This window comes from Chionomys nivalis, chromosome 3 (genome assembly GCF_950005125.1).
Source record: "Chionomys nivalis chromosome 3, mChiNiv1.1, whole genome shotgun sequence".
Lineage (NCBI taxonomy): Eukaryota > Metazoa > Chordata > Mammalia > Rodentia > Cricetidae > Chionomys > Chionomys nivalis.
Genome location: NC_080088.1, coordinates 97,561,513 through 97,584,781, shown reverse-complemented (window position 1 = coordinate 97,584,781; position 23,269 = coordinate 97,561,513). Strand labels below are relative to the sequence as shown.

The 23,269-nt window shown below is 43.7% G+C and overlaps 1 protein-coding gene across 6 annotated transcripts in view; it reads right to left on the bottom strand.

Annotated features, from left to right (window-relative positions):
* Cux1 (cut like homeobox 1) overlaps window positions 1-23,269 on the bottom strand; it is a 331,836-nt gene that overhangs the window by 220,921 nt on the left and 87,646 nt on the right. The window lies entirely within an intron of this gene.

The window sequence follows — 23,269 nt, the reverse complement described above, 5'->3', positions numbered from 1 at the left end:
CAGCCTAATCCATATTAAGTAATTTTCTTTTCTGCAGGACTTTTCAGAGACTTGAAATTTAGGGACCAGACTTCCCAGGAACATGCATATTTAGGGTACTATGAGTAGTCTGTCATCAAGGGAAGCAACTGATAGAACAGCAGCTTAGGAACACTGGGTGTGGACAGAACAGACGAGAGAGAGAGAGAGAGAGAGAGAGAGAGAGAGAGAGAGAGAGAGAGAGAGAGAGAGAGAAGCTAGAAGCTTATGTAAGTTTTTATTTTTGTTTTGTTTCTTGAGAAAGGATCTCACTATGTAGGCCTGGCTGATCTAGAACTCAAGAGATCCTCCTGCTTCTGTCTCCCTAATGTTAATTAGCCACATTTCAGTGTGGGATGAGGAACAAGATGATAGATGGTAGTCTTGCATCATGCTTGAAACCACATAAACCTACATACATCAGTGTGGTAAAAAGTGGAACTGTGGTTCTGCACCCCACATCTGGTGTATGTAGCACTGGGAACAGAGTCCAGGGCTTTATGCATGCTAGCCAAACACTCTACCACTCAACAGCAGTCTCTGCCTACACCACAGCAGTTCTGAGACCAGGGATTTGAGATCAATTTTGAGATCTTGGAAGACAGTGTGTGTCAGGTAAGGGCAGCTCACAAATACCTGTAATTTCATCCAGCACCAAAGGAACTAACATTCTCTTTTGGCCTCCATGGCACTCCCACATATGTGGTTTATATTCATGCAAACGTGCATATACATTCAAATAGTAAATAAAGACAGGTTCTCATGTATCCCATGGTGACTTTGAATTCTCTATGTAACAGGGCTCATTCTGAACTCCTTAGCCCCCTGCCTCCATCTCTGGAGTACTAGGATTACTGGCTGTAAGCCACTATTCCATTTTAGGCAGTACTAGGAGTAGAGCCCAGAGTTTTGAACATTCTAGACAAGTGCTCTCCAATTATTTATCCATTTTCAAACACGGAGGTTACTCTTAGTTCTCAATCACATAGGCAGCAATGTATAACTGTGGGCGATAGTTTCCCAGGCCTGCTTCAGGGCTATGTAGGAGAATAAAGAAAAGACCATACATGACTCAAGTCTCTGGGAGTATGGGATGGCAATTAAGTGGGGAGGATGCAGAAGTGTAGGCAAAAGATGGAAGAAAAGATCTGGGGTCCAAGAGAAGAGCCTGAATGGTTGTCAGATCTTGTGTCAACCCCCTCAAAATCACTTTCAGGACAGGACAGGGCAGACATATTTCCCAATCCTAAGCTCCAGGACACCAGCCCAGGAGAGTCCTGACTTCTTGAAAGGACTCATCTGCCTCTAAAGGGATCTGGGTACTCCTGCTTCCCTTTCCTCCCAGAAATCCCACCCTCAAGGGCTGTGCTGGTGGACTACTGCTGGGGAGAAAAAGAAAGCCCTTTGCCTTACCTCCTAATAAGCTGTTACTATGATGGGCCAGAGAGATGGCTCAGTCAATTAAGTGCTTGTCCTGCAAGCACGACGGCCTGGGCTTAGAACTAGATAGCCATGTAAAAAGTCCCAGTGTGGTGGTACATGCCTGGGGTTCACTAGCCAGCCAGTCTGCCTAGCCTGCTTGTCAAGTCTTGGGCTTGTGATACACTCTGTCTCAAAAATACAAGGTGAACAGCATCTGAGCACCAAAACTGAGGTTAGCTTCTGGCTTCCATATGTATACACACATGGATACGGATGTTATCACTTTCAAAATCTCAGATATACTCAGAATATTACTATGAAACTCAAACAGAGAAGGGGGTTAGATAACACATAATGACCAGTATTTCCCAGATAATCTATTTGGGAAAAGACACTCTATGGATTTGGCTTTGCTCTCTGAGGTGTAGAGATAAAACTCAATGCTTCTGGAACACCTAGTGTGTGTGGTGAAGGGGATTGAAGTGAGGACTCCATGTGTGCATAAAGCACTCTACCAACTGAGCCTTAGCCCCCTCAACTTCAACGCTCACTTTTGCAAGTGCTTTACTATTGAACTACACCCCCAGCCGTTACCCAGATGGATGTTTTAATTTTTACTCCACTGTGCACTGAGATTTTTATAAAATATATTGAAAATGCCATTTGGATGCCACTGGAATGTCACATTGCTATAAACGTTTCTCTACACCTCCTCCAAGTTTCCACACTCATCTCAACACACCAAGGCTACTGTCCTTTGATTGTGTCCTGACATCCTGACACTATGACTCTTGCAGTGGCCCTTACTGGGCCTCTTGAAGTTTCTCTGCTGTTAATGGACCAAAAACCATACTACCCAATCTGGGGAGTAAGTGCCATTAAGCAGGGAGACCCAGCAGGTGGCTCCAATGAACCACAACAGCTTAAGGGTCAATGATAGTCGCCTGGGGTCACAGATCTGAAGTCTCTGGGGATTTAAATGGCCCAAAGGAACTGAGAAAAGGGCAAGGAAAGTCTCCATTTTCATAAAGAAAGCAGAAAACTTTAGTACTAAAAAGAAACCCAAAGAGGCTGAGGAGATGGCTCAGTACAGAAGAGTGCCCATGACATAAGTATGAGGGAGGACCTGAATTCAAGTTCCTCGCATCCGTGTGAAAAGCCAGGTGTGGCTAAATATGCATCTGTAACCCCAGGTCTAGAGGACAAAGATAGGGAGACTTGTGGGGCTTGCTGGTTGCTAATTGAGATCAGGATTCGGTGAGAAACACTAGTTCAAGAGAACAGGGTATGGGCTGGAGAGATGGCTCAGTGGTTAAGAGCATTGCCTGCTCTTCCAAAGGTCCTAAGTTCAATTCCCAGCAACCACATGGTGGCTCACAACCATCTGTAAAGAGGTCTGGCGCCCTCTTCTGGCCTTCAGGCATACACACAGACAGAATATTGTATAATAAATAAATATAAAATAAAAGAATATTTAAAAAAAAAAGAGAGAGAGAGAACAGGGTTGAGAGTGATAGAGCAGGACACCTGACATCCTCCTCTAGATTCTGCATGTGCACAAGTGTGCAAAGTGGAACATACTCCAGATTGACCTTGAATTTGCTATATACCCATGTATAACCTTTAACCATTATCCTCCTGCTTCCAAGTGCTGGGGTCACAGTTACGTACCACTAACCCAGTTTATGTGGCACTGAATATGGAACCCAGGACTTATACAAGTCAGTCAAACACTCTACAGACAGAGTTACATCCCTAGCCCTACATTCTTTAACTTAAATGCTCACTTTTATTGCGGAACTCCAAGGCACTGAGCTCTCTATGAAAACCTGACTTCTGATGTGTGGGGGGCACCAAAGCAAAATGTGTTGCTCACTCCATCAGAAAAGACTTGCGCTTGCCTCTTAAGAGATGTAATTGCAAATCATTTCAGAAAGTGCACAACAACTAATTGTTGTTATAATACCAAGTTTACATAGCCCAAATAATGGACAAATATCACCATGTAATAGAACGGTACAAAAATGGTAATTTGACTATGGAAAGTTGGAACTTGCCATTTCAAATTAGCAGAAGCTGTGAAGTGGGCATTACTGACAATGTGAATATAGTAATTGGGGCTGATTTCTTGGCGCCTGGCCGAATCTGACTGCCTGGCGTCCTGCGAGTTAATTATAGCTCTGTTAGCAGAGCACGGAACAGGGAACACTTGCAGTGACGGAGATAAACCCAGCACAGGTCTCTGCACACCAGGCTGGAAGTAAGGGCTCTGGCTAAAGACTAGAAACCAATTGAGCAGCTTCCACCTTAAAAAACCATATACACGTATGGTTTGGAGTAACAAATTCCAAACCTCCAGAAGCCCTTGCTAAAGCACTATCTCTTTTGCCAGCAGCAAGACACTGCTGTGGTGTGACTAAGGAAGTCATTTCAGGCCATATCCAAAGATATTTTGCTTGTGGCTTTAAAGTTTCCTTTAAAAACAGTCCAGAAATCAAAATAGGTGATCCCATCCAAATTAGTTCTCTGTTCAGAATGAGCCAATTATTTCACTGAGGGTTTCTGAATAACCAAGCTGGTTAGAATAGTTCATACCTACAACTCCTAGTACTCAGGAGGCTGAATCAAGAGGACTTCCACAAATTTAAGGCCAATGAAGGCAACAGATAAGACCCTATTTCAAAACCCAAAAGGAAGGGAACTGGGGTTTTAGCTCAGTAAATAGAGTGCTTCCCTAGCACATACAAAGTCTTAGGTTCCACCTCCAGCACAACACACATACTCCATGTTTAGGGGGTGTGGCAGGAGGATCGTAAGTTCAAGCTCATCCTCTACTACATAGCAAGTTCAAGACCAGCGCAGGACAAAAGACTGTCTCAAAAATGGGAGGGAAAAAAGGGAGAAAGAGAAGGGAGTGGGAGAGGATCTTTCTTTTGGCTCATCTGAGGAGTCCTGACTGTGTACCTGGGGCTCTGAGATAGCATTCTTTGCATTCCTGAGTGTCATCTCCAGCATACCAACATGCCTCCACATTTTGAAGGCTTTCTTCAAAAACAAGCCAGTGCCTCCTGTGGACTCCTACTTTACACACATGCAGAACACTGGGACGTTTAGAACTTTGAGCAAGGCTCAGCCTAGAACCAGACGTATTCTCCCACTTGTAGCCCTGGGTTCAGACCTGTGTATTCTGTCCCTTTCCTATGCTCAGGATGTAGCACCTTGGGCAAGTCAGGCTCCCTGGACAACCTGCCAGGGATTCCACTTTCACTCAGAACCTACCTGGCACAGATTCTGGCAGAGAGATTCCCTGTTTGACAAACAATTTCCCAAAGTCCTTGTGTAGCTGTAAATAAATAGGAAGAACTCCTAACTGTAACTGATAAAATGAAACGAACAGGGAATTCAGTGGCAACTAAAATACATGTATCAGTAACTATTCTCCCTTCCTGGCAATAAACCATGAACTGGGCTCAACAGTACTGAGTTTGGACCAGTGCAATGGTGCCTTCTATTCTCAAGTCTAGGCATCTGGTCTCAGCTCTGGGTACCAAGAAACAGCAGGCTATGGCCAAGCCTTCCTTACCTCAAGAACAGCTCCAGGAAGCAGGCAGTGATCACATACCTTGAGACCCTGAGACCTTTAAAGGAGAGCAGTGCGCAAGAGGCACACAGGCTTTCCAAGTAGTAATGGAAATAGTAACCCCATATGCCCTCTGGGAGACCTGCAGATTCTATGCTGGGTTGGTGGGTACTAAAAACATAGTGCCAAAAAATAAAAAAATAAAACAAGAGCTAGGTGTGTAGCTCAGTGGTGGAGTGCCTACTTTCTAGGCAAGTGTCCTACCACAGAGCCATACTTCCAGCCCTTCACTGGCAGATTCTAGGCAAGTAGTCTATAACCGACCTACATCCCCAGCCTTCTTTAACTTTCATTTGTAATAGGCTCTCACTAAGTCATCCAGGAAGGCCTGAACTCTCAATTCTCCTGTCCAATCTTCTGAGTAGTTGGAATTATCTGTCTTTAAAAAAAAAAAAAAAAAAAGCTCGGGTACTAGTATATACCTGTAACCTCAATAACCTCAACACTTGCAAGGTTGAGGATCAGGAATCAAGGTTAACCTTGATTACATGGAGAGTTCAAGGCCAGCCAGAGTTACATGAGAACTTGTCTTTTTTTTTTTTTTTTTAAAAAAAAGAGTAAATTACATTTAGAATTTAGCCAACAATCAATCAAAGCCATTGTCATAACCAAAACCTCATAGGAAAGGACACTGTAGAGACTTATTTGTTACTTCTGGCAAGATTATTCTTCTTGCTCTGAGTGATGCTGAGCCTGAGTCCTTACTGTGTATCGTGCTTATGACACTTGACACTGAAAAGCACTCACCTGGGAGAAAACATGAAGCTGGCCCAGTGGGTTCTTGTGGAAGGGCTGGGCAGCCAAATGAGGACAGAGAAACACTACTGCTGGCTTAGTTGGACACGAGGAGTTCACCTTCCTTCTTCAGTGTAAGCCTTTATCAAGATTAGGAGAAGGAGCCTCCACCAGGCACCTCCATGCAGAATATGATGCGGCACTGAACACAGACGCTACCTCTTTATTCATCATGACCAGTTGTAGGAAGAGCAGATTCCCAGCTGAGCTGAATGAGGCATGGAAAAGCTAAGGTGATCCACCAGCAGCCAATGAAGCAACGCTGTGTTCCCCTGGAACTGCTCCTTCTACACCAGGAGCTAAGGGCTGGAGGAGAGGATGCAATTGGGAGTAGGGGTCATCAAGTTGCTTTTAGCTTGAGGAGAAGGTGGTACTGTCACACACTGGTTCTGCTCAACAAGAGGCTTTGGACTCTGAGAACTGCTGGTTGGCCAAGAAAAAAAGGAGAACAAGGAGGGGAAATCCCAAACAAGCACATTGAAGGGAGACATGCAGCTCACTTTCTGCCCAAAGTCAGGAGACTGGCAGGGGATGGGGCAACAGCATGTCTCCTTTCTGTAGTCAGCTAGCAGGGGTAGAAGCGGGGTGGAACTACTGTTGAAGTGCACTTTGTTTGAAATAATACTGAGGACAAGGTGTCAGCGAAACACACACCTGCAGAAACTGGGCCTCTCAGAATGAGAAGTCAAAAAAACTTTTGTTCTGTTTCACTTGTTTTATGAAAGCAAGTCTATGTCCCAGTGTCTCTGCATCACAGACAGCCAGTCTCCCCACTGGGATGTTACCGTGCTGGCCCTGACACTCCACCCTGCGAGCTCTGGGAGTAGTCTTTTTCTCCCTGAGTCATACTTTTCTGGACCCCTTCCAGCCCTCAAGCTAAACCTGTAATACCCTAAAAAGGTAGATGAGCAGTGCTTCTAGGATTGAAGTCTTTCTCCACCTACTGGAACAGAAGGTGGGGATGTTTCTACCCTAATGCAAAAACAGACCCAGGAGACAATGTACTGGCATGTTTGATAATTCTGAAGTAAAAACAGTGTGTGTTGGGGGGGTGGGGTGGGGTAGAGAGAATAGGAAGGAACCCTTTCCCTTGTTTGTGGTTTAGCAAGCCGTTCCTAGTGTTTTCTGTTCTTTTAAGGCTTGCAAGCAGCTCTGGAGCTTAGCCATGCAAATATTCCTCAGAACCCATAGATACAGGGGACTCTTACTGGGTAAAGTGCTTTGCTAAAACCTATGGTGGGCACACCTATAACCCCAGTGACAGGAAGGCAGAATAGGCAGATCCCTGGGATTTGATGGTCTAGTCAAAACAGTGAGCTCCAAATTCAGTGAGAAACTTTGTCTCAAAAAAACAAGGTATAGATCAACTGAGAAAAACACTGACATCAATCTCTGACCTCCACATGCACATATATATATATATATATATATAAACCTAAACCAAATGCACAAATGCATGCACACAATTTTTCCTCTATTCTATCTTTAATATTGCCTCCAGAAACTGTAAGAGAAGCCCTATATTCTCCAGAGAACCCACCCACTTCTGAGCAGGGCTACCACTGGAGATGCGTCCCAGGACAGAAAGGAAGGACAGCCCATGCATGTTGGGAGGCAAATAGCATGGCACTACACAGTCACTCAGTTAGACCACTCTACTAGAAGTAGGAAGAGAGAGGCTCCACGGGGTATTTGGGCCTCCTTCCCAAGAACCAGAGAGAGGGCCAGTCCTACAGCCTATCCAGGCTGAGGCTCCACTGGGCCCCAGGCTGATAGGAACAAGCTGCCCCGCTGGCTGCTTCCATGGAAACAAGGTCAGGCTGGCAATAACAAGGCCCAGCTTTAAAAGAGCCACCTGCCTCCAGGAAGTCAGGCACATTGCCCTTTCCCTTCTGACTTTTCAAATCTTCAGTATGAAAACAAAACGGGAGCAGTAGACCATGAGAGATATTGGACCCTTACAGATGAGTCCTGATCCACTAACAAGATATTAATGGCTGTGTGGCTCTGAGGAAGAATTACCCTACTCCGAGTACGAGTCTGCTCTTGAAGAACAAGACAAGGTGGGTTACTCATACTGAGACAGCTGTGATAGCTTCAGCTATTCAGGAGCACTCTTGGACCAAGGAGGGGTCAATCAGAAATATATGGATAATGGCATACAGAAAGCACCACGTACAAATGGAGCATCAATGTACTGAATCATGGACTTGTGGGGGATATGAGATGTTCCAACCTTCCCAGAGCTCAGAAGCTTTAGAGAAACACATACCAAGCCTTGGTGAGTAGAGGAATTCAGTGGGGATGTAAAGAAATTTGAGAGGAGATCTAAAAGACCAAGGTCACAGCAAGCACAGGGCCTGATTTCGCAGGTACTATGGTCCTCTTCTGCCCTGTCCCCACAAGAGCAGGGACAGCACCTGACCTGTCACTGGATGCATTTCTCTGGACAATAATTCACAAACCATCTCCCCCTCATGACACGAGAGAAACAAATCAGGTTTACCCACACAAAATCCTCATCCTTCATGAAAACAGTTCACACTCAAGTGAGTGTACTTGGGCCATGTGACCAGAGAAGCCTAGCCCTACCATTAACCCATCAGGTCACTAAGCAGTGGAGAATAGATGGCTTTTATCAGGCTGGGGATTCTGAGATAAATACAATTTGACTCATCATTCCGGGGCAAGTGAGATGGTTCAGTGGGTATAGGCAGTTTTCCCCAAGCATGAAGACCTAAGTTTGATAATCAGAATCTACATGGTAGGAGTGTGCTAACTCTAAAAAATTTGTCCTCTGACCTTCACATTTGAGCTACAGCACATGTGTGTTCCCCTCCAACACCCCCAAATAAACAAAGTTGTAAAATGTAAATTATCACTCTCCATGGCTGGGCATGATACACACATCTATAACTGAAGTACTCAGGAAGGTGAGGCAGGAGAATGGTAAGCTCCAGACCTGCCTGACTTACACAATGGGAATTCATAAAATGCTATACTGCTGAACCATGTCCCTCACTGACAAGATTCTAGTCAGGTGTTGTATATTATTAAGCTATATTCCCTGCCCTATGGCTCACTCCACCCATGTTCCTGTGGGTACCAGCAGCAGCCAGCCAGAATACTGACTAGGGAACGCAATGCAAGTGCAGCAGGGCCTCCTGCATCCATGTACCTTCTTCATCTCTAGTCCAGTCTGCTCCCCACTGCCTCTTAGATGCCTTTACCATTGTACTGTACTTGCTAGCCTGTGTCACAGACAGACAGACACACACGGGGGGAGGGGGAGAGAGAGAGAGAGAGAGAGAGAGAGAGAGAGAGAGAGAGAGAGAGAGAGAGAGAGAGAGAGAGAGAGAGCCTTTTCTTCCCCCAGAGCAGTGCTGATGCTTGCTCCTCTCCCTGTAAAAAACACACAGCAAATCCTGCTGAACTTTGGCTGTGGCTGACTTGAAAAAACCACCAGTTTGCTTTGGAAAAGAAGTAGAAGGGAAATCTGGAAGGAGTCTTTGGGTCGATAAACACCTCCGGCCTCCCTTCCCCTTCCCCAGCCTCTGGCACAGCATTTTCCCCTGCTGGAAGCACTTTCTGGGACATGATTATGAGTCTCGAGAACAGGGAACCAGTGGCCTGGGGACAGGGAATGGAGAATGAATGACCAGAAGGTGCATTAGCACTGGGAAGAAAATGACATAACATGTGTTTCCCATCCACTGAAACAAGCAGCAATGAGATTGTCCTGGCTTGGCTCAATGGTGCCTTGCACACTTGCCATGAAGGCATTTCTCTCTTATTGATTGATACACAGGGTCTCAGCATGTAGCTCAGGCTGGCCTTAACCTTGCTATGTAGTCCAGGCTGTCCTTGTCTTGATCTTCCTGCCACTCTAGTGCTGGAATTACAAGTATATGTCATCACACCTCACTGAAGTGTGCATGTGTGTGTATACACATTCGTGTGTGTGTGTGTGTGTGTGTGTGAACACTCATGCTTTAGTATAGAGTTTAGAGGACCACTTCAGGTGTTAAAATGGGGTCTCTTGTTATTTGGCCCTGCATATAACAGGCTGTTCCCAGAGTTTCTAGACTTTCTCCTGTCTCCCTGTTCCATCTTTCAAAGCAATGTAGGGATTACAGGTGTGTGCTGCCACACCCTGCTTTATGTGAGTTCTGGGACTGAATGCAGGTCCTCATGCTTCTGTAGCTATCTTTTTACCCACCAAACTGTCTCCCCACCCTGTTGTTTTGTTTTTCTGAGACGGGATCTTCCCATGTAGCTTTCCACTTGCCATGTTCCTGCCTCAACTTCCTGGTAATGATTTTCTTCTTAAAGTGCTTGTTTTCCTTGTTATTTCATCAACAAAGGTGTTTATTCTGGCTGCACTACTTGGAAAACAATCATCCGAATTAAAAACGTGTCTTTTTAGAAGTTTTGGGGGCATATGTTTGTAATTCCAGCACTAGGGTGGCAGGAAGATCAAAACTCAAAGACAGCCTGGACTACATAGCAAGGTAAGTCCAGACTGAGCTACATGCTGAGACCCTGTGTATCAATAAAAGCAAAAAAAAGAAAAACAGTCAGCACATACAAAGACTTTAATCCAACCCCTAGAATTGCTAAACAAACCAAAACAATGCACAAAGTAAAAAATCAAGTAAGCCATCTCTAAAATAAAAAAGACTGTCAGTATTTTTAATGCCTAACTTTGGCGGGAGGCAGTCAAGAACAGATTTTCCCATTTCTATCTACCCTATCATGCAACCTGACCCACAGGTAGGTCAGAGGGACCAGGGTAATTCTGAATATACCTGAAACAGGTCCATTATTGGTTTAGTGTTTTGTTTTGTTTCCTTGAGACACAGTCTTACCTAGCCTAACCTAGAGTTCTTCATCCTCTTGACTCAGCCTCCCAAATGCCATGATGGCAAATCTGTACCACTGAGCCAATCTAGGACAATCTCAGGAACAAGTGAGTACATCTGTTTTTCAGAGTGAAGAGGTCGTGATTATAGGAAGGCTTCTTAGGCCAAGAGCCTAAGCACAAATTATCGTGCTCTAAATGGGCCCTGGGATCTCAATAGCTGAGAGGCAGGCTAAATATGAATACATCATTAACCAGCCAGGGAGTGGGGGACAAGTGGGAGGACCATCAAAACAAAGCAGACTTCCTCCATAAACATAAACAGCTTTTAATGACCCTTAAGTTACTTTTTAAACTTTTTACACAAAAAAAGTGGGAATTATTATTATTAAAATCAGTAAAACGCTAAAGTTTTTCTGAGTTATGGTTGGAAGACATAATGTTTCGGGGTTCGGTTTTGTTTTCCAGGGCTGGAAACGGAACCTGGAGCAGAACAGATACTCTACTGTGGACTATCCCTCCAGCCCCTTACTGGGGGATTCTAAGGCAAACGCTCTCCTGAGCTATGTCCTCAGTCCACAACGGTTATTTTCCAAAGCTTGGTTAAAAATTACAAAGTCTCAGCTGGAGTCAGATGGCACATGCCTACAATCTCAGCACTCAGAAGGCAGAGGTCATCTTTTGATTCCTTAGGAATTTGAGCCCAAACTGGGAGGATTTTGAGACAAAGGGAGGGAGGGAGTAAGGGAAGAAAAAAAAAAGGAAGGAAGAGGAAGGCAGGAAAAGAGAGAAGGAAGAAAGGAAGGAAAGAGGAAGGCAGGGAGAGAGAAAGGAAAAGGAGAAAATGTTTTGAAGGTAGACCACAATTATATGAACAAACCTTGAATGTTTTTATTTCTGTTTAAAACACACATAAGTACGTCCATACACCAGTGAGTAGAATCAATGAATGTTATATTCATCTTTAATTTGTAACTGAAACTGTCGCCAACAGTCAAGAAATTTTAAAACTGTTAAATGAGGACAGTGGATCCTTTCTCCTTTCTAACATTGGGAGTGGCGACATGAGGGAGGTGCACACCTCTGGCAGTCAGAAGATAGCTTTGTGGAGTCAGCTCTCTCCTTTGTGTACACACACAGCTCAATCCCAGCACAACAGGGGAATCTCTGAGTTCAAGGCCAGCCTGGTCTACAGAGTTGAGTTTCAGAACAGCCAAGGATACACAGAAAAACCCTGTTTCAAAAAAAACAAAAACAAAAAAAAAAAAGAATTTTTTTTTAAAAAATGCCAAATAAGAAACTTCTTTCTTTCTCTTTCTTGTGGATACTGAAGGTGTCACTTGGGGCCTCACCAATGCTAGTGTTGTACCATAGAGCTGAGCTACACCCCAGTCCTTCTAAAAAAATAACACTGTAATTGGCCTTACTGAGTTCTCCAGTCCAGCCTTGAAATCTTGATCTCCCACCTCAACATCTCGAGTAGCTTCATGTATCACCATGCCTAACTACGTATGTGGATTTTTCTTAAATTTTATTTGTTAACTGGGGAAGGGGTACATGCCACAGGAAAAGTATGATGATCCACTACGGTTTCTGGTGGTTGAATTTAATTCATTAGGTTTACATGGCAAATACTTTTACCTGTCCAACCATCCTCCTGGCTCAGGTTTTTAGTCTTCTATTCAAAGGGAAGCATATTGAAAGTTATATTATTAATACAATCCTAATATCATAATCATTCTTTTATCAATTTTAATTTTAAAATAAACCATAAAGTCCACTAAGAAGTTCATAACAGTTGATAGTATAAGAATAGTGTCTTGATATTGTTTACCTAAGAAAGATGCAAATACCCAGTTCCAAATTATCATTATTTTTTAAAATTCAAATTCAGGACGAAGGAGATGACTCATCAGGTAAAGGTGCTTTGCATCCAAGTCTGATGACCTGAATTTAATCTCCAGAATCCACAGTGAAAGGAAAGAAACAATCTCAGAATGTTCTCTGACCTCCATATGCACACTGTGGCATATGTGCACACAATAATAATATATTCAATTATTTTAAAACCCAGTTCACTATTAAAGCAAAAAGCTAACCTAAAATGTCCACTTAAGTATAAATACAAAGACTCTGTAATTTTTTTCAGTGCCCCCAGAACCTCTAGAACAACGCCTGCCAACTAAAACACCTACTATGAATTTAGTAATGGGTTACACAAACATAAATTACAAGGCCAGACATTTTAAAAGGGAAAAAGGTGATTTATTGGCACACTGGAGACACGGCAGGATAGAAGCACTATTTCAATTTTCCACACAGTCCTCAATGCTGCAGATGTGCTAATGCAAAAAGAATTTCAGAGTGAAACGGCTCTCAGCTCCCCGGTTCCTTCCATATCAATTTCTTTACTTAAAAAGGCTGGCTGGCATTCCCACACTTACATTCAAGACAATGAATACATGTTCAAGCGCTTTTATCTGACTCTAAGTACAAATGGATTTGCTCAAACAGGGAGAAAGGGAAGGAGAGAAGGGGGAGAAGAAGATGGGGGAATTAGTTTTCAAAATCTCTCATAACAAGAAAATGTGACTACAACTCAGCTGGAAGGAGCGACTCTGACCTACCCTGATCATGTTCTCACTTCCCCTCTGGATCCTTACATACTTATTTACTGGTCACTTCTTCTGGATTCGTGTCATTAAAAGAAACAATATTTTTCTTTTACAAAGCGATCATTTAAATCACAAGCAAAGAGCAAGGGAAAGATGGTTCAGTGGGTAAAGTTGCTTGCTGACAAACCTGACTACCTAAGTTCCATCCCTGGGACACAGGGTGGAAGGCCTGATTCTTACAAGTTGTTCTCTGACCTCTACATAAATGCCATAGTGTGCAATCATGTACATACATGCATGTATATACACAAGGAAACTTTAAAATGTAATAAATGAATAAATGGTAAGTGAAATGCTGTTTGTGGGATGTTTATATACAAAATAAATAATATTCTTGTCTTCAACTTTTAATTTAAGGCAATAGACACCAACACACCACACACACATCTCAGATTAGGTCAAGGGAACAGTCAGGGCCAAGTGCACCTCACACACATGAGAAATCTTTATGTTTCCTTGCTTTGCCAGTAGCTTTCAGCTTCACAAATGTCTATCTTGCAAGACCCAAAAAACTGGCTAACTGAGCTTCTCCCCCAGGAGCTTAAAAATATTGCATAATGAAATGTGTTTTAAAATGCAGAACTGTTTCTCTGTGCAGCTAGCACATGTACACATGCATATGAGTATTACTGCACAGCTCCCAGATCTCTGATTATGTGAACACACCTGACCTAGGGGAAGCAGGCTTCACCCAACCCTATATTTCACACAAACCAAACAGCCAATGGACAGTAATGGCTCTCAGCTACTGATGACCTGCAGCAAAGATGAAGAGACACTCCATCTTCCTCAGGAAACTGTCAGTGGTAGGAGGCTCAGAGCTGACCTTTCACCCTGTCTTAATCACAGCCACCTATGATAACAGAGTGGGGTTTATTTTTATGCTCTGCTCCAGATGAAAATGATCAATCCTTCAATTCTGACTACTTTGTATCTACGCAATGAGCTGCTTAAGTGAAGGCCCTGTTAAGTTTTCATTAGTCCCCTGAGCCCTACATGGAATTACACTCACCTAAGAATATGATCTGCAATAACACTATCAAAATGCTGAACACTTCATTGAGTCTGTCCAAATCTACAAATTAAAAGAAATCCCAATAAAAATAATAATTTAAAATTTCACTTAAAAGGTAGAAATTTTCAAAGCTAGGCATTGTGGACCCACAGACCTAACATTTCAGCTACTTGAGAGGCTGAGATAGGAGGATTGCAAGTTTAAAGTCAGCTGTCTACAGAATGAGTTCAGTCTAAGACTAGCCTTACAACTTAGTGAGAAGTGGCAAATGACAGACTACTTACTTACCAAGTGTGCATGTGTTCAAGCCTGGGAGGAAGAGGAGAAAATAGAACTGGTGTCCAGAAGGGCTGGGGATTTAGCTTGATGGTAAACCACTTATCTAGTATTCTGTCCCCAGAACCAAAAAGAAAATAAATAAGACTTTTCAAAATGAAACTGGGAAAAAGATTCTGTAAGCGGCACAGCAGAAGAATGAAGACCCAGACACAGTGCACCTAGCACTGAAAAATGAAGAGCACAGGATGTCTGTAGAATATCAGACTCACCAATGACATGAAAAACATTGGAAGCATCAAAACAGTACGTGGATGGGACAATCCAGGAGCATTGATGAGGAATGTGGTAGTTGATAAAGAACAAAGAAGTCAGAGACAGCTCCCTGGGGTCAGGTAGACTGAATAGTTAGTCACTGGTTGCAGGGAGACAAGGAGCTCTAAGAGAAAAAGGGAAACTGAGGCCATACCTACCACCAACCACAGGAGAATGCCCAGGACTGGGGCAGAAAGCAAAAGCCTGCACTATAGAAGGAGCCCAGGATGTGCCCTGGTGACATCTGCACAGAGCAGCATTCCAAAATAAGATCCAGAACAGCTGGGCTATAGCTCAGACGGTAGGGTGCTTACCTAAGGAAGCCCTAGGTTCCATGCCCTGAACCACAGAAACCCAGTGGCAATGTATGCCTATAATCCCAAAACTCAGGATATGGGAGGAGGAGGAGGAGGAGGAGGAGGAGGAGGAGGAGGAGGAGGAGGAGGAGGAGGAGGAGGAGGAGGAGGAGGAGGAGGAGGAGAAGAAGAAGAAGAAGAAGAAGAAGAAGAAGAAGAAGAAGAAGAAGAAGAAGAAGAAGAAGAAGAAGAAGAAGAAATATTCTTGCCTACAAAGTAAGCTCAAGGCCAGCCTTAGCTTAGTAAGATATTATCTCAAAAACAAATGAACGAACATAGGAAGATTTGGAATAGAGAAAAAAAATTATGTAGAAAAGAAAACGGTAGTCAGGGTGGGGTGGGAATCCCCACTTGCCCGAAAACAATTCAGTTCCACATGACAGACAGTACAGTAGGCAAGGGGACAATACACACCTTGGTCTGGGAGAGGTCCCTAAGGCAAACTCTCCAGAGAATTCAGACTGGAAACATCGGGGCATAACAAGTCAGCAAATGGTCCAATATGGAATGTAAGCAAAAGATGTCAGCAGGAAAGACAGAAGAAGAAACTGTGAACAGGCACTCACAGCAGAAGATAGTTTGCCAGTCAAGAGATAGAAGAAAATATGAGTACACAAGGTTTCAGCCCACACTCATCTAATGAGCACAACTCAGGTAATGGAGAAAACCAGCAAGAAACTGTTAGATGAAAAGGCTTTCAGAGCAGAAATGCACCCTGTATCTTAGAAATGCAATGCTCCCATAGTGTAACACGGAAGCTAGTAAAGAAAGAACTTGTCTGCCCCAAAGCTGAATCTCCTTGCAGTAGCTGAGCTACCAAGAAAGACGCCCTATCTAAGCACACTTGGTGCTAGTAGATCCTCTTTACAGCACCCCTCATGCGGTCAGCACAAGATTATAGGAGGGTTCCAAAGAGCCTGATATGGGTAGTGGTGGTGTATACCTTAATCCTAGCACTCAGGAAGCAGAAGCAGGCAAATCTCTATAAGTTTGAGGCCAGTCTAGTATACAGAGCTAGTTCCAGAATAGCCAAGGTCACACAAAGAAACCCTGTCTCAACCTCCCCCCAACACACACACACCACCACCACCACCAGAAAAAGAAGCATGAGCCAAAGGGCCTGATGGGCTAACTCGGGGACTTCTCAAATATGAAGTTGGAGAGGAGGGGGGTGGCAAAAGGATGGGCAGATAAGGCCATAAGAATCAGTTCCAACTCTCCTCTAAGTGCACAGGAACGCTTATGTACTAAGAAGCAGGCAGGGAAAGGTGGTGGCGTTGGTCCAGGCAGCTTCAGCAGTAGGAGGCGGCTCTGGAGATCCATCCCACAAGGCAGCTGGCTCTGTGCACCCGGAAGATGGCTGTGGGCTGCAAGACTGTGGAAGCACCCCCCAGGGACCTGCATTGGCACAGACCTACAGAAGGCTTGCCTAGATGTGTGTCTCCCACCAGCTTTGTTGATTTGAGTAGGACACACAAAGCAAATTAATGTCTTTTCTGGGTCTCAATTTTTCTCTGCTTGAATAAAACACTGGACTTACTGCAGAGGCAGTGGATGGAGACAGACAGAATAGTGTATACCTATAATCTCAGCACTCGTAGATGGAGGCAAGTTGGGAATTCAAGATCATCCTTGGCTACATAATGAGTCTGAGGACAGTGTGAGCTACATAAGACTCTGTCATTTAAAAAAGAGCTACATAAACAGATAGCCCTCAATAAATGTCAACTACTATTATAAGCTGTTCCTGACATATCCCTCAAGCTACCAGGAACAAGAAGGTAATAAATTCCTGGTGAACTCATAGTTCTCACACATAACAGGGTCTCTGCAAAGATCTTCGAATGCATACAAGATTCCAGAAAAAGAAAAAACCCAAAGAGAGCTTACCATGAATGTTATGGAGAAAGACAGACAAGGATGGAAGGAGCCTGCAGAGAGAGACAGGCAGCAGAAGCTAGTGTGTTCTCCGCATGCTCTGAGCAGTTTGTTGGCAGAGGTAAAATTACAGATAAATTACTTGACCATTTAAAATCTTTCAAATGAAAGGTGATGGGGCTTGATCAGGCTGCAAACCAAGCCAGAAGCAGCAGAGCTAGAATGAAGCCCCAAGAGTTCTGATTTCCATCTAAAGACTCCTTTAGGAACAACAACTAGACCATGGCTACTAATTCACCAGGCCATGAATTAAATTAGTCTGTCAATTGGGCCTGGACTGTCCCTCACAGGGTCAATTTTTATGCAGCTCAGGTTTGTGAGTTAAGATCAAAAACCAATACTGGCTAATAACAGTAATCCAAACATATCCTACCACCCCACACATCTATAAGTGACAACAGACCTATACTCTTGGAATGCTAAGGCAGAGGGATTGCAGGTTCAAGGCCAGCCTAAATAATATTGCAAGACCTTGCCTCAGAATGAAAATTTAAAAGAAGGTAGAACACTTGCTTAGAATTCCCCAGCAAGGAGATGGGGGTGTGGCTCATGAGTACTATGGTTGCCTAGAATCCTCCCGTGAAGAGCTGGGACTTACTGGAAGAATGTTTGCCTGGCATTCAGGAAGCCCTAGGTTTCATCCCTAGTATTCAAAATAAATAAGTAAGATAAAACAGAATCTACCCCTGAACTCAATCTCTTCCCTCAAAGTAATATCCAACACAGGCACACAGCTTCAATTACTTTGCCATATTATTCTTGACGTGTTTCAACCGAGCATCTGGGACCATCAGTCCCATTTCTCCATAAGAACACAGAGGCTCACAGAGGTCACCATCAAAACTCTAGTCCACGTAAATCTCTTTACAATCCTTTCCTTTTCACAGCTGTTAAATGCTTGGATAATTTGTCCATGATGCTTAAAATAGCCCACTAGAAATGCCAGACACATGGAGGAAACGACACACAGCTCAGGAAGGAAGAGGCTGCCGGTTCTAAGGGCTCTTCAGTGAGAGCTGGGGCCTTCATCTGTTGTTCACATAAAGAGTATATGGTGGTGGGACCATGGGTGGCCCTGCTGCTTGAAAGCAGGCACAACATAGACACTGAGAGATTAACTCTTCATGGGTCACTTAAGAATTCTTCCGATATCTAAAATCTACATCAGTAGCAGCCCTGATCTTTTGAAAGATGGGATCTAATGTCTGTTTAACACAATAGGCCTTTACTTAAAGTTGAAGGACCCCACTGACAAACAACCCACCCAAATTCACCAACAGTGGCTTCAGAATTTCTATTGCTGGCTATGGGTTTATGTATTTGGACTTAGGGATGGTAACAAAAAAGGGGGGGGGGGTACTTTCGTTCTTAGATTAAAAAAAAAAAATCTCAGTTCCTCCAAGGTCTTTATCCACCCACACTACTGAATTATCCTGTGTTTTTGTTTAACTAGGCAGGTGCTTTACCACTAAGTAATATCCCCAGCCCAGTTTATTCCTGAAACAGATTCTCACCAAGCTGCCCAGGCTAGTTTGGAAGTCCTAATTCTCTTGCCTCAACATCTGCAGTGACCCAAGCTACCAGGCCAGGCTATTTCAGTGTATATACCACCTGAAGCTACTTTGTGCGCCATTTGTTTAGTGGCCATTATCTGCCTGCTCCTGTTGGTAGCTGGAGCCTTCTCTATACCTTCCAGCTCCAGAAAGAACTCAGGGCTATTTTTAGAGGGGGCAAGGGACTTAAAAGTATTTGATGAGCACTTACTACATGTTTTACACACTAAATCACTTTACCCGCCAGCAAATGTGTGTCAGATCAGAGGCAGAGCACTCCTAATCCAAACATCTGAAGCCTTAAATCTTCTGACATGCTCCAAACACTGTAAGTTTTGGAGATCTATGGATTTTAGATTAGGGATGGGCAATTGATGAAGGTCTACGGAAATATTCACAAATCTAAAGAAGAAGAAAAAAAAACTTCCAAATCCAAAACACTTATACCCAACACATGCTGGGTGAGAGCTGCTCAACCTGTATCAGTCAGATTATAGGAAAGGGACACAAAATTTGGAACGGTGAGGAACTTTGCTCAGGGTCAAAACCCTAGATATCTGCAACACCTAGTCTGAGAGCAGGCATTTATCTTTCAAGAAAATTGGAAAGAATTGAAAAAGGCAAAGAATAGTTCTGCAGATGAAAGCCCCTGCAACAGAGACCATTGTGTGTGGGCAGGGAAGACTGGACTAGTAGGGCTCACGCATGCTTACTCAGAACCCCTGGATCCTTCTGTTCTTCAGGACTGCTTGGTGCCCTCCCAAACCTCTCACAGACTCTTTCTGAAACAAAGAAGAATACTGTGGCTTGAGCTGCACCAGATCCTTGGAGCAACTTTTCCCCTGGGGTCTCCTTATAACTAAGAAAACGACTTGAGTTTTTGTATTGGCTAAATGTGCTTATCTGGTAACAATTAAAAGCTCCCATTTAATTTTTAAGCTTTTTCTAGTTAAAATCTTATTGTATTGTAACTTGATGGTAGATGATTCTAGAATGATTAAACGCCCAAGTTGATTATTTAAGCTTTATAATTCTGCCAGATACTAGAGTAACCTCTTGACAATGAATCAAAAATGTACATAGTGGCTTTACATGGAGAGCTTTGAAGGAGGAAAAAACAAGGAATTAAAAAAGGTTGCCTGCAGATTTCCCACGGCTCCACAAAAAGAAAAATTTATCTAATTAATAATAACAGACCACTCTGAGTAACTCGGTGAAACCCTATCTCAAAATAAGAAGCAGACTTCAGAATAGTTAAGTCGGTAAAGTGCTTGCTATGTAAGCATGAATATTGAAGTTTGAATCCTAAGCAAACATGCAAAACTCCAGGTGCATTTGTAATCCCAGCATTAGGGAATCAGAAATGGAGGGAGCCATTAGACTCACTAGAGTGGTATGGACAGGTCCCCAAATCACCACAATGGGTTCTTGCTTGTGACAGGGTTGCTCATGTCCCTAGCATGTGACTAGTTTAGAGTACCTCTAAGCACTAATGTCATTGCTGAGAGGTCCATGTCTGGCAAAACATTAACTGGCCTATCTTCTCCCCTAAAAGTCACAGTCTATGGCCATAGGGATGTCCATGGGTTTCCAGTGCAGTTGACTGAATGTGTTCAGTGTGGAACAGAAAATCCAGCTGTATGTTTGCTAGATTGAATGTGGAGGTTTTGGGCTTAAAGGCGAGCTGAAACAAAAGTGAAAAGTGATGGCATACACCTTTAATCCCAGCAGAGGCAGGCTGATCTCTGAGTTCAAGGCCAGCCTGGTCTACAGAGTTAGTTCCAGGACAGCCAGGACTACACAGAGAAACTTTGTCTTTGGGGGTGAGGGCTGAGTATAAAACCTGTCAGCCACAGCAGCCTTCTAGGTCTGGCAATAAAATGAAAGCAAGAGAAGTGCTGAGTGGCCAATAGGGCACACACACACACACACACACAAAGGTCTGTCTCTCTGTCTCTCTCTCTCTCTGTGTGTCTCTGTCTCTGTCTCTGTCTCTCTCTCTCTCTCTCTCTCTCTCTCTCTCTCTCTCTCTCCATTCCCCTCTCCCTCCAACAATATCAATATACTACTTGAAAGTTCAGCGTCATATGTGGCCATCCTGAACCATACCTGGTGATTGTAAGATCACCCTTACATGAGCACTATACCTCTTCCAAAGCCAAGGTGCCCCTCAAGGCTCCAGCCAGCTGGCTGCATATGACCAAGCTGTGTCCCACTGGAGTGGCTACTTTATTTTAAGTGACTCTCTTTTTCCAGGCTGAGTCACTCCTGCATGGCTATAAAAGGCAGCGGAGCAGTGACTAAATGCACTTGGGTCCCAGCCACAGTTAAGTATTACTACCCTCTACTCCTTCCTTCTTATTTGCCTAACACAGGGGTCTTACTTTACCCCAGGCTGGCCTTAAACTCACAGCAAGCCTCCTATCTCAGCCACCATAGTTCAGGGATTACAGACAAAAGTCCGAGTCCCAGTTTCGTCTTTCTTCTGACTCCACTTCCTGTTCTAATTTCTCAACTCCACAAAAGGTTGAAAAGCAAAGATGTAGGGCTATCACTTCCTCCTTAAAAACTCTTCCTCCCAACAGACAAAAAGCAGAGGTCTTTCCCCACATCCAACCTGAAGCACAGAAATCATCGACAAATCTAGTCTCCTCCTAACATGGTGCAATCCTAGAAGAGACCTGTCCCAAGCCTAGCATTTTGAAATTGTTCAAGAATGTAAACATCTATCAGGTATGGAGGTGTACACCTGCAATCCTAGAACTCAGGAGGTGGAAGCTGAAAATCAGGAGTTCAAGGAAAGTATTGATTACATACTGTGTTCAAGACCAACTGAGCTACATAAGACCCTGTAAAAGACTAAAAGGCAGGGATATAGCTTGGTTGATAGGTGCTTGCCTTGCCATGTACTCTCATCCCCCCATCTCCATTCCCAGACTTCATAAACCAACTAGATGTATGTAATCCTAGCGCTCAGAGAGAGATGGAGGCAGGAGGTCCAGAAAACTCATTACCAGCCTTGGCTACAAAGTAAGTTGGAACTCAGCCTGGGCTGCATGAGAACTTATGGACTGGAGGAATAGAGGGAGGGAAGGGAAGAGGGAGTGGGAATGAATGTCTATGAATCAGAAAAGAGTTCAGGCCTAGGGTGGCAAGGGTAAATTAAGATTCTGATCCCTGGGAAATAAAAGTCAATTAACAACTGCTATGTTATATTAGGCACAGAGAATATTCCTTCACAAAATGGGCATGCCAAATCAGACATCAGAGCTCCTGCACTGCAGGGGGCAGTAAAGATAGATAAGGTACCCCCAGTGGTCAGGGCTCAGGATGAACTCTTCTCCAGAAGAAAGGAGCCAGGGAAGAACACCATGAAATGAGGCACCTTTGGAAGCATGCTCCAGTGAACAAGAAATACCAAGATAAAAATGATGCACTGGCGGAATGGGAGATGGCTCATGGGTAAAGCACTTGCCACACAAGCATGAGGACCTGAGTTTGGATCCCTAGAAGCCACATAAAGCTGGATATGGCTGCACACATCTGTAATCCCAGTGAATCTATGTGATATGAGAAGCAAAGAAACAAAATGCCTGGACACTTACAGGACAGCTACCCTCTTGTAGACAGCATAAAACAAAATATCAGTCTCAAAGAAAGCAGAAGGTGAGGACCACCAATACTTAAGGTTGTCCACACTCATGCCATGAAGCCATGGGAAGGGTACACCTCTATATTCACACAGGGAGGAACGAACACACATTACACGCACGCATGCACACACGTGCGCACACGCACGCACTTTCTTCCCTTCTTATTTATTAAGCTAGAGGAAGAAAACACGTTGGAGTGAGAAAAGACAATCAAGGAGTGGCCTGAAGAGCCCAGCTTTCAATACAAAAGCTGCTTGGTCGAGACAAGCACCGAGACAGTTCATCTGCATGGAAGGTTACTGAGTCATCTGTGGCCCATACAGAGAATGCTGTCACATGGGTATGTGTATGGTGCAAGGAAAGACTTCTTTCAGCAGAAGATGCCAGTTATGGGATCCCAGCACTCAGCTTGCCACAATGGCCATGGTCTACTGCCTGGTGGAAGAGATAAAAAAAATAACTTTGAAGAAGAGGGATAGGACTTCCTCCCCAGGACCCACTGTCTGGCACATGGACGGCATTCCATAAATATCTGCAAAATGATTAACTGTCAGCACAAACCACCTCGGGGAATATTTTAAACTGATAACTATTAAATTAGGTTTCTTTTTTTCTTTTTTTTTTTTTCAGTTCCCTTTATAAAGCAAAGATCCACTGTACCTATAAAGTATTCTACTTTCTAAGCTAATAACGGTTTGTTTTATTTTATTTTATTAGGTGAGACTGAACCCAGGGCCTTATGCATATTAGGC